Source organism: Stenella coeruleoalba, assembly GCF_951394435.1.
Source record: "Stenella coeruleoalba genome assembly, chromosome: 13".
In the NCBI taxonomy this organism is placed as follows: Eukaryota; Metazoa; Chordata; class Mammalia; order Artiodactyla; family Delphinidae; genus Stenella; species Stenella coeruleoalba.
The window spans coordinates 19,154,097-19,167,056 of NC_137159.1; positions in this window are offsets into that span (position 1 = coordinate 19,154,097).

Below are 12,960 nucleotides of genomic sequence, written 5' to 3' on the forward strand. Positions count from 1 at the left end.
TTATGTAAAGTATCCTGTTGTCTTTCAATAACTTGACACTCTACTTCAAAGGAGGAGAGGGGAAAAATACACAAAAAGACTAGTCCTCACAGGATCAGAGAAATGCAATCTGACAGAAAGTTCATGTATAAACTCTTTGGTATCATTCAGTTGATATCAGGCTAGAGAACAAAGAGCCAATTGCTTTCCAAGTATCCCAAACATTGGGCAACGGACCTGGATGGTGAGGCCATGGAGAAATGATCCTTTGGGAAGAAATATTAATGGCTAACAAATCTTGAGTACCTACTTTGACCATGCACTGTACTTGGTACTTGATTTGTAATATAGGGAAAAATTTGTGCTTTGATGGAAAACTATGCATTATCTAGAACACATTTTTTTAGTTTTCTGGTTCTGATTTTATGCGAGCTATTTTCCAACTTTCTGAGTTGTGGATAGCTTATAGTGATGAAAAATAGTTTCTGCACACAGACATTAATTTTTGCAGCAGAGGTTCAACTGACATCCTTAAAGTGGGAGCAGCTAGTTTGACCCCCATTTTTATATCATTATTCCAGATCTATAAATATTTCTCTTCTTTTAATTCTTCTATAAATTGGTTGTAACATCTTACCTACTCACTCATTTAAATAATGAGTTAAGTAATACCTTTGACACATGTTCATTTTTATCTACATCGGAGTCATTTTTTGTGTGCATGACAATTAGCCTGAGATCAAAGAAAACTTAGACATACACTTTTCCAGCCCCATCACCCTACCGGTAAGTAAACTAAGTCCCAAAGTGATTAAATGACTTTTGTGAAGTTGCATAGCTAGTTATTGGCAGAGCTAAGACCACAACCAAGTCCTTTTCCCATGCTGATTCCCTATCACAAAGTTACATGAATAAGTTCTTTTTTTACTTAAGACTTTATGTTTTAGAGCAGCTTTAGGTTCACAGCAAATTGAAGGGAAGGTTTATAAAAATACATTAATTAAACGAAAACAGTTCTCATATATCTCCTGCCCGCACACGCATACATAGCTTTCCTCCATTAGCAACATCCCCCACCAAAGTGGTACCTTTGTTACAATTGGTGAGCGTATATTGACACATAATCACCCAAAGTCCATAGTTTACATTAGGATTCACTCTTGGTGTTGTGTATTCTATGGGTTTGGACAAATGTATAATGAGGTGTATCAATCATTAGGGTATCACACAGAGTACTTTCAATACCTTCAATATCTTCTGTGCTCTACCTAGTCATACCCCTCTCCTCCACACACGACATGCATACAACCACTAGCAACCACTGATCTTTTTACTGTCTCCATATTTTTGCCTTTTCCTGAATGCTTTATAGTTGGAATGATACATTATGTAGCCTTTTCAGATTGGCTTCTTGAATTTGCTTTTTAATTAGCTTTTTAAAGGCGGGACAGTTTATAGTCCAGAGAATGGGCGGATAATAAAAAAAAATTCCTAGCAACCGTAGACTGGTGTGTCTAGGAGCACAGTATTTTGAGAGAGAAAGAAACATTTCTAACCATCTTCTCATGTCTGAAATAAATCTTTCAAGGTGACACCTAATTCACTTATATGTAACCTTAGCTCTGTGTATAGAGTAGAGAAAATGGCAAGACCTGAGAATTAACTGACAGTTTAGGAATCACTGGGAGCTAATAATTATGCTGGCTTCTCCTCCTGATTCCAAAGTGCAAACATGCTTTAAACAGATTGCCAGTTCCCCCAGGGAAGAGAGAAGGAAATGGCTGGATTAAAGTCAGAAAGGAGGGAGCCAAAAAAAATCTAGTATTCATTACCATCCCCATCAATGAATATTTATCAAGCTCCCACAGAGAACCTAGTATCAAGGCTCAGGAATTCAGAGAAGTAAATACAATTTAGAGCAGTAAAAGTTCTCCCTATCCAAGGCTGCCACATGGCAGTGGGGAAGAACCTGTGTGCCAAAGGAAGGGAGAGGAGAGAGCCAGGATAAAGCAGACTCTCTTTTCCTCCACTTTCAGAAAAGATTAAATTCTGTCCCTACATGGGGTTAATTTCTCATTTTTGCTTAATTACCTGAAACTAATGTTATAGTCTTTTTTTTTTTTTTTAATATCCATATTCACTACATCTACCTTGCTGTATTTTAGGAATTTTCAAGCACCTTCAACCTCTCAGATTTGGTGATATTTTGACTTTTAGTGTGAAGACTAACAAAACTGTTGCATTGATAGATATTCCTGTTAAGAGATTCCTTTATGTAGGTTTAACTCTCCAAGAAATAGCACTTCATAAGAAGACTTTCATGCCTAAACAAGATGGGGTAACTTTGTAAAAGGGTGACATTTTGAATCATATGCAAATTCTATCTTTGAATTATAAGTCAGTGTAACTTCTAGTACTGTTTTGAAAGCATCATTGGTTTACTTTTTTGTGAGAGGTCATGCCCATGAATGCCTACATGGCACTCTTGATAAGAGTATCCAGTTATTTCATAAAACAGGCTCTGTGACTCCTCCTCCAGAGGTACCTAATATAACAAGGTCAATTCATTTCATGGTGATGCTGGCACAACTGGAATCCTTCTTCTTGTCCTTGAAGACAAGGTGGATCTGGTGCTATCTGAATTACCAATGTTTCTGAAGTGATTCTCCCCTCATCCATCATGTCAATCTCCTGTCATCAGCCTCAGCTGATGGAATGGGACAGCTGTTAACCTCCATCTCCCCGGGGCCAGACATTGTTCCCAGGAGAAAAGGAGGTAACACTGAAGTTTACTTTAATATTACTCAATCCTGGCAAGTCTGTGCTCTAAATGGAAGGACACACTCAATTTGAGGAGAAATAACTTGATTTTGGTTTCATGAATGGAACTAGGAAACTAGAATTAAAACATTATTTACAAGGTCATTGTCCATGGAAATACTGCTCCAGAATGAAATGTGTGTAATTGGAGGATCTCTTTTATATCAGAAATAGTGAGTAAAGAACATATTGTCACTGTGTGGTCCAAACCTCCTTTCCATTCTCTCTACTCTTTCTGTTTGCTCTGATTCTGTCTCCACCCTCACTTCCTATATTCTTTCTCTACACCAGGGTTTCTCCACTTTGGAACTATTGATAATTAGAACTAGATAATTGTTCATTGTGGGAGACTATCCTGTTTATTATAAGATGTTTAACAGCTTTCCTACCTTCTATCCACTAGAAGCTAGATGCACACCCCAAAGTTGTGACAACCAACCAAAAACCATCTCCAGATGTTTCCAAATTTCACCTGAGGGCAAAAATCTCTCTCAGAAGAGAATCACTAACCTCATCATGGATATATGACTTCCAACTCTGCCATTACCAGCTGTGTGATCACGGCCATGTAACTTCACATCTCTGGACAACAATTTTAACATTTTAATATTTGTAGAATATTCTACATGTCATCCCTCTTCACTAAATCCTTTCTTTTTTCCAGGAGTTCAGCTTTCCAGTGGTCCCAGTGCAGATTTTCTTCCACACCTTTACAGTGTATATGCACTCCATACAGTTTGCCTACATTCTATCCAAAGTTGAATTTCCTTTCCCATTGACATGGTTTTTCCTCCTTCTCTCAAAATTACATTAATATGTATTCCATACAAACTCGCTGAATTTTGGATAATAAATGAATTAGTCAAATTATAAAATACTGAATAAATGGTTGGACTAATGAAAGAATATATCAATAATTTTCATGGCATGAGATTCCTCCACGTGACTGAAGTATTGTTCGCTATATAAAAAACTTTTTTCTCCAACTGCTTCTGTTACCTACATCAGAGATTTGATGAATGGAAAGATTTTTAAATTATGGCCTCAGTTTTTTCTACAATGTTCTCTACAAGTATCAAGGTACTCTTATTGCTGACTATAGCTAACATCATCTAACGTTCACTCTCACTTATGCTTATGGCATATGATTCCTCAGGCCACTTCAGCCTGAGTATATAGTAAATAATTTGAATCAAATAATAATAGAAACAAAAAGAAAATCATTTTGTTAAGACCTTACTAGTGAAAAAACTGAAAGGATTGCCTAAAAAGTGCCATTTCTCTAATTCATCAAATTATTATGCCTGTCCAGCAATATACACTGTGATTCATCTCCCTTTACCTGTTCCTAGGGTTAGATTATCCCTTTCCTACAAAATATATTTCTGAAGAGTTTATGGAGGAGCAACTGGTGCTGTTGGGGCATTTTAGCATTAATTCTAGCCATCCATAACTATCTATCCCATACAACTCACTGAGCTTTTATGTAACTGTATTTTCAGCTGATACATCATTTAAGTCAGAGAGTCATCACACATTGCAGTGAATACACAGTTTAAAAAATAAACCTTTTCTTTACAAGAATCCAATATAGGCTTGAACTACACATACTTGAAGTCTGCTTTCTATCTTGGGACCTTATGGTTTTAACATTTAAAACCCTAATAAGTCTCAAAGTTGAATAGTTTTGGAAGTTTTTGCCAGAACAATCATAGAAGAAAAAGAAATAAAAGGAATCCAAATCAGAAAAGAAGAAGTAAAGCTGTAATTGTTTGCAGATGACATGATACTATACATCAAGAATCATAAAGATGCTACCAGAAAACTACTAGAGCTAATTAATGAATTTGGTAAAGTAGGAAGATACAAAATTAATGCACAGAAATCTCTTGCATTCCTATACACTAATGATGGAAAATATGAAAGAGAAATTAAGGAAACACTTCCATTTACCATCACAACAAAAAGAATAAAATACCTAGGAATAAACCTACATAAGGAGACAAAAGACCTGTATGCAGTAAACTGTAAGACACTGATGAAAGAAATTAAAGATGATACAGACACAGAGATATACCATGTTCTTTGATGGGAAGAATCAAAATTGTGAAAATGACTATACTACCCAAATCAATCTACAGATTAAGTGAAATCCCTATCAAATTACCAATGGCAATTTTTACAAAACTAGAACAAAAGATCTTAAAATTTGTATGGAGACAAAAAAGACCCCGAATAGCCAAAGCAGTCTTGAAGGAAAAAAATGGAGCAGGAAGAATCAGACTCCCTGACTTCAGACTATACTACAAAGCTACAGTAATCAAGACAATATGGTACTGGCACAAAAAACAGAAATATAGATCAATGGAACAGGATAGAAAGCCCAGAGATAAACCCACACACCTATGGTCAACTAATCTATGACAAAGGAGTCAAGGATATACAATGGAGAAAAGACAGTCTCTTCAATAAGTGGTGCTGGGAAAACTGGACAGCTACATGTAAAAGAATGAAACTAGAACACTCCCTAACACCATACACAAAAATAAACTCAAAATGGATTAAAGACCTAAATGTAAGGCCAGTCACTATAAAATTCTTAGAGGAAAACAGACAGAACGCTCTGTGATATAAATCACAGCAAGATCCTTTTTGAGCCACCTCCTAGAGAAATGGAAATAAAAACACAAGTAAAAAAATGGGACCTAGTGAAACTTAAAACCTTTTGCACAGCAAAGGAAAACCTAAACAAGGTGAAAAGACAACCCTCAGAATGGGAAAAAATATATATTTACAAATGAAGCAACTGACAAAGGATTAATCTCCAAAATTCACAAGCATCTCATGCAGCTCAATATCAAAAAAACACACAGCTCAATCCAAAAATGGACAGAAGACCTAAATAGACATTTCCCAAAGAAGATATACAGATTGCCAGAAAGCATATAAATGAATGCTCAGCATCACTAATCATTAGAGAAATGTAAATCAAAACTACAATGAAGTATCATCTCACACCAGTCAGAGTGGCCATCATCAAAAATCTACAAATAATAAATGCTGGAGAGGGTGTGGAGAAATGGAAACCCTCCTGTCTATTGGTGGGAATGTAAATTGATACAGCCACTATGGAGAACAGTATAGAGGTTCCTTAAAAAATTAAAAATAGAACAACCATATGACACAGCAATCCCACTACTGGGCCTATACCCTGAGAAAACCATAATTCAAGAAGAGTCATGTACCACAATGTTCATTGCAGCTCTATTTACAATAGCCAGGACAGGGAAACAACCTAAGTGTCCATCGACAGATGAATGGATAAAGGAGATGTGACACATATATACAATGGATTACTCAGCCATAAAAAGAAAGAATTTGAGTTATTTGTAGGGAGGTGGATAGACCTAGAGTCTGTTATACAGAGTGAAGTAAGTCAGAAAGATGAAAACCAATACCATATGTTAACACATATATATGGAATCTAAAAACACAACAACAACAAAGGGTTCTGAGGAACCTAGGGGCAGGACAGCAATAAAGATGCAGATGTAGAGAATGGACTTGAGGACACGGGGAGCGGGAGGCACAACCTGGGACGAAGTGAGTGGCATGGGCATATATACACTACCAAATGTAAAATAGATAGCTAGTGGGAAGAAGCCACATGGCACAGGGAGATCAGCTCGGTGCTTTGTGACCACATAGAAGGGTGGGATAGGGAGGGTGGGAGGGAGACTCACGAAGGAGGAGATATGGGGATATATGTATATGTATAGCTGATTCACTTTGTTATAAAGCAGAAACTAACACACCATTGTAAAGCAATTATACTCCAATAAAGATATTAAAATTTCTCTCTGTTTGGGCAAAAAAACAAAACAAAAAAAAAAAACCAAAAAAAACCACAGAAGGATGTTTAATGATAACAATGAATTACATTTACTAAAAAAAAAATAAAAATAGGCCTGTCCCGGTCCAGGAAGATCCCACACTCCACGAAGTGGCTGGGCCCGTGAGCCATGGCCACTGAGCCTGCATGTCCGGAGCCTGTGCTCCGCAATGGGAGAGGCCACAACAGTGAGAGGCCCACATACCACAATAAATAAATAAATAAATAAGTTTCAGAGTTGAATTATCAGATCCTACTCTGAGGGTTGTAAAATTCAGAGACTTGGTTACCCATGAATAAACAACTTGTGCTTCTCAAGTATGTAAAAACTACATATAATAAAAAGAATAGATTCTTTTCTTAGGGGCAGAAAGATTAGCTCATCTTCACTTAGAAGAATGTTAAAGGCAGCAAGATCAATGCTTATATGAACATGAGAAGAACATCCACAGATAGAGGGTGGACTTGCTCAGTCAGGTCCTTTGCCTCATGACTTATGGTACAAGGTTGGTGTAGGAAAGTTTGCCTTTGAGAGGCTTGATGAACCACTGCCACTGCAGAAGACCCTTGCTTACAGGAAAGATGTCAACTGCATGTTCCTTTTTAGACAATATGGTTATCATCATCAGTATTATATTATTAGAGTATGTTAATGGTTTAAAGCATGAAAACATAGTATTATTGAAGTACAACTTGTGGGTGATCTAATGCCATCATATTTTATACTCAAGGAGGGTTCAATGGAGGAAAGTGACCTATAAACCATAATGTACTGTCTTTAAAAAAAAAGTGTAAATCTCACACAACTTGGTAAAAAGATTGATGAAGGTCACAGTGTGGAGTTTTGACACTGTGGAGTCAAAGTCTATTAATAATTCAGAATGTTTCCTACTTTCCTTTATAAGCCAAAGGACAAGCAAGACACTATTAAAACGTAAGCCATTACTAATATTCGATATCATTGGACAACATGAACCCAATCAACTGGTCTTGCTGTCCCTTGAATAAGAATTCAACCTTTGTACCTCTACCATTGTTTAGAGTTCTCTTCCTCTAGAATCTCCACTGATGTCTTCCTTATTTTCTCCTGGTCTCTCTTCAAATTTCATTTTATCCCTGAAGCCTTCTGTATCCATTGTATATAAAATAAGAATGCTCCCATCCATGCCATTTCTGGCATTTCCTATCTCCTGATTCTGTTTTATCTTTTTCCAAGAAAAAAAAAATCACTGTATTATTATTTGCTTGTTTTCCTGTCTTCCCCTAATGGAATGTTGCCTCCATGAAATCAGGAACTTTGTTCTGTTCTCTGTTGTATCAGTGGCAACTTGAAGAATGACTGATACATAATTAGGTACTTAATATTTATTTGTTGAAAACTTCAACTAGGTTATCAATTATCAAGTCAATTAGAGCTGTCTCTTTCAAAGAATCGTTCAGAACTGTGGAAGAAAATTTAGTAATTACAGATGCTATGTTTTAAGATTTTCTACAAGATCCCCAGACTTGAAGTTAGAAGCCCAAATAATTTGATATGTTTTGATTGACTTACAGAGCATTTTTTTAATTTGATGTAATATTTAATAAAATCAGGAAATTTCAGATAAAAGTAAGGATTTCTGGATTATTTTGAATATCTGAATTCCACCTTCTCATTTCCAAATGGAAAAGTTATCTGGAGTCAAACTGTGCCTTGTTCATTTACCCAAAGTGTAAACTCTGGAGACCACCACAATCTACTGCCTTCTGTTTCTTTTATCTATTTCTAATTATGTTATCTGCCTGGCTGCTGAAAGCATTTAAAGTTGCAATTTTTTGCCCTAAGTATTTCTGAGTGCTTTGCCTAACCACTTAAGGAAATTAATGACTAATTATAGAAAAGGTGGATCATTACAACTAGAGTTGTTAATGGCCATCAACACACATTTAATACACAACTCTCACAAAACAAATAGCACTAGAGTACAGTGGATTGATCTGGGCCAGGTGGTGGACAGGGCTTCTCTGGTAGCAATAATGTAAGTGAAATGGAGCCTGTCAGGCACTATTTAACACTTTTGCAGCTCATCTGCACCATGTCCATCTGCCCTATTTAGCACCTCTTTAAAGTTGACACCGTGTATCATATATGAAAGTTGTTAAGAGAGTAAACCCTAAGAGTCCCCATCACAAGGAAGAATTGTATATATTCTCTATTTCTTTAATGTTGTAACTATATGAGGTGATAGTTGTTCACTAAACTTGTAATCATTTCATAATGTTTGCAAATCAAATCTTTATGCTGTACACCTTAAACTTATACAGTGCTGTATCTCAATTCTATCTCAATAAAAACTCAAAAGAGAGAGAGAAAAAAAAAGTCCAGTCACCCAAACTCCAAACCCTGAATAGAGTTAGCATATAGCTCTTGCAGTGCTAACCAACAGTCTTTAACTATGACTATTCCTGTGACTTGTGTAGTGCATTGAAAAGAAACATGACACAGGTTAAAAGGACACAGAATAAGTAGGGAGTAAGGAAAATTTCAAACTTATAAATTTGGTTAAGTTAAACTCTCTGCCTTGAATGCCACACATATACAATAATGACTGCTACTTACTGAGAGCTCAGTACATACTATTCTAGCTACTTTACACATATTAACTCATTTTATCTTTGTAACAACTGAATGAGAGTTTAATTAACTAGGTCAAGATGTAGGGCTAGGAAATGAGAACCAGGGTTTAAACCCAGATATTCTAACACTAGAGATTGTGTTTTGAACAACCACATGCCAGAGCATAACTCACTAATGTATGCAAAGTTGTTTAAAAAAGTTTAATGTATATTTAAAAAAAAAACTTTTCTATGTTCTCTTACAAATGGGGTTTGAAAGCTTGTTGGGAAGCTCAGGGGAGCATGGTTACTCCCATAACCTTAACCGTTCGAACAGGTCCCCCTCTGTGAGGGAGGTCATCCTCTTTGACTATGCACCCAGACTTAGGAGGGACTTGCATGGAGTGGTGAGGGAGGTAGGGGACACCTGCGTAGCCAGACAGATCAGCCAAATCTATGGGGTGACAGTTGTCTCCTCACATACAGTATGTAAATTTCTTAGCATAGCTCCTAACACACAACTTGTCAATATAAGTTAGGTATTATATAAACTAGAAGGATGAAGTCACTGTGGCTTTCTTCTGTTTTTTTTTTTTCTTTTTCTTTCTTCTTTTTTTTTGATATAGTCTCCTCTGTTCCATTCAAAATGTCCCAAAAGCAATGCTTTTGTTAAAATTCAAGACTCCTCCATTGGCGTTTCCTAAACCAATTGTTGAACCTGAATTTCTCTCCATCTGCTTCTAGCTCATATAATCAGGTTTCTATTTCATTTTGGTCTGTGTTCTAAATCCTCATCCAACAACCTAATACCCCAGCAACACCTGCAACCCTGAATTGATCTTGCCACACCCTTCCAAATTTCTGGAATCCTGCCCCCAGCACTTCGTGTTCCATTTGGTAAATGAAATTCTGTAACTGGTCCAAGCTCTGTTCTGTGGTAAAATATGAAAACCCAGGACACTACTAATGAAGCTAATGCAAAAACCCAGGGGTCCTACCTCCAAGCTGCTCTGAGTCAGCGGTTAAAATTTTCTAAAATATCAAGTCTAATTTTCCTCCTCACATACTTATATATGGCAAGTATCATAGAATGCTCTGAATTTTAGATATTCTCCTTCAAATGAATATTGGACAACAGGAGCATACAGATTTATTTCATAAGAGAAGGTTCTTTGAATTATTCTCCAAACTATGTCATTATATTTTTTGTACTTGATTTTTCTCACACAAAATTAAATTTATAGAAACCACACGTTTATAAGTGTTTAAAGCACCTCTAGAAGAAACCAGCCAAACACTTTCTCCATGAATCACCTAGCTGTGAAATCAACAGGTGGTTCTCAGTTCCACTAGCTTTAAGTAACCTGGAGGAATGAGTTGTCACAAAAGATGCCTTAGTGTGTGTGGTTATATGTCAGATCATAGCCAGGTCCTAGTTGATGATCTATGCAATTTAGGGGAATTCCAAAATGTGGGACTATAACCTTCACACTTTAGGGACTAAACTGTTAAACAATAAAATCCCAGGAAGTTTTCAAGACAGCACATTTTATCCACTAGCAATGCAACCAGGGAAGTAAGAAATATTTTGAAACCGGACACAAGAAGGAATGAGCAAAGACATAGAGAGTTAGCACAATAGTGGATTAGGGGAGGAGAGAAATCAATGAAAGCCAGAGCCTTTGTTCACATGTTGTAATGTGAGTACAGTTCCAAGATGAGCATTTGGAAGAGTAAGAAGACTAAAGATTTTATAAAATAGATTAAGGAGAGTCAATCAAAGTTCAGTTTTGTCCTAAGAATTGTTCCCTGTTTGAATTCTCAGATGCTATGGGAAAATATCAGAAGGATATAGAGGCTGTAAGACTAGGGTCACAGCTTAGAAGCATTTGATTAAACAATTGTGATTAAGTAAGAAGTAAGGCAGTAATTGGTGGCTAAGTGTTTTGAAGTTCACAGTGGAGAAGGTATGGTCCTTAAGGAACATTCACAATTCACAAAGAGTACTTCTCAAATTTTAATAGCTTGAGAATATTTTTGAATCTGGGGACAGATTTTCTTTCAGTTCTTTTCCCCTTGTTTCTAAGAGAGTATATGATAGAGAGGGAAATAAGGATATCCATATCAGGATTTCCTTGGAATTTTAACCAAGAAATAGAGTTAAAGAAATTACAAGCTTTGAAACTTACCTGTGACAGCCATGGCTGTGGATCCCTGAGATCTTCCATCAAGAGACAATCTGATATGAGGAGAATTATTACCTGATAGCCTGCAGCTGCCACACTTTCAGGATCCAACAGAACATTTTCAATAAATGTACCCTACCCCTGACTGTTCCCAACTAATGACCGCACACAGTAGGAAAGCTAGAGGTGGGCAATCCCTGCCCAGAACAGTTCTTCTATGATAGAAAACTTTGTTCCGGGTGCTCTCCATCAGCCTGACCAAGTCTTTGTCTCCATACACAATCCTCCTTCCTTTCCTCTCTTCTTTTCCAGAGTCAGACTGTACTGTGATCTAAAGGCTCTGATACTTGTTCCTACTCCTTCTCTCCATTGTACTCAGAAGTGTTTTCCATAACGCATCTCTTGAACTTTTAATTGCCTTGCCATCTACCTTTTGGGAGATCCAAACTGGCAGTTATCTCATTTATAAAAATACTAAAAATAGATCTGAGGAAACATGTTTAACTAATGGACACATCGCCACTCCACACCCAAATTGTTCCAGAGGTCATGGCACCACTACACAGAGGTAGGCAAAGCAATCCACAGCAACCACAATGATCCACAGAGGTCTTTGAAAGCTTTGTTTGTCTTTCCTTAGAAGAAAGGAGACACCGTAGCTCATATCCACACAAACTAGTTCCCTATTGTAATAGCCTGCCTTATGGGATTCTGAGATGAGGAACAAATTAATTTGGAACAAGTCAATGAAGATTGGCTATATTTTCAATCTTTTATCTTTTTTTGCATCTACGTTAAACACAGATACTAGAATATTATTGTTACTTTTTTTGGCGCACAAATGAATTAGTGACTGTTGTAGATATATTCAAGACCATCTTTATTAATGTTTTGGAAGGCTAATTCCTTTTGTTCTCAGTGGTTAAAATCTTTACATCCTAAGATTCATTTAAATATAGTGCTGGAAAATCTGAAGAGGAAAGGTACACTACTTCCTACATGAAGCTGCAAGTATATAAATCCCAAAATCTGAAACTGAAAATTATAAATCTTAGTAGTAAACATTATAATATTTCTTGATCCTTCAGTAAACAATAAGACACTATCAAGGAGAGCTTACAGAGTAAATGAACAAACATATTAACATTAATTGTGATGATTAATAGATATTATAGCAAATAAAGTGAGATTAGATGCTTATCTAGCCATTTGGAGGAGATAAAAGGCTTTTTAAAGGAGTGTTTATTTGGAATTGAGATGGAATCTCAGAACCAAGGGAAAAGATCAAAAAATAACCCAACATAGAATTTTATCAGACAACCTATGTCATGTTTCAATAGATTCCAATTACCCTTTGACCCATTATTATTGATATTCTTGATGCTTTGACAGGAATATATTTTTCCTTCCTTTATTTTCAATTTTGTTACTATAATCTTCCATCCATTTCTCTTTATTGAACACCAACTAGGTGTGACGCCTTATAGG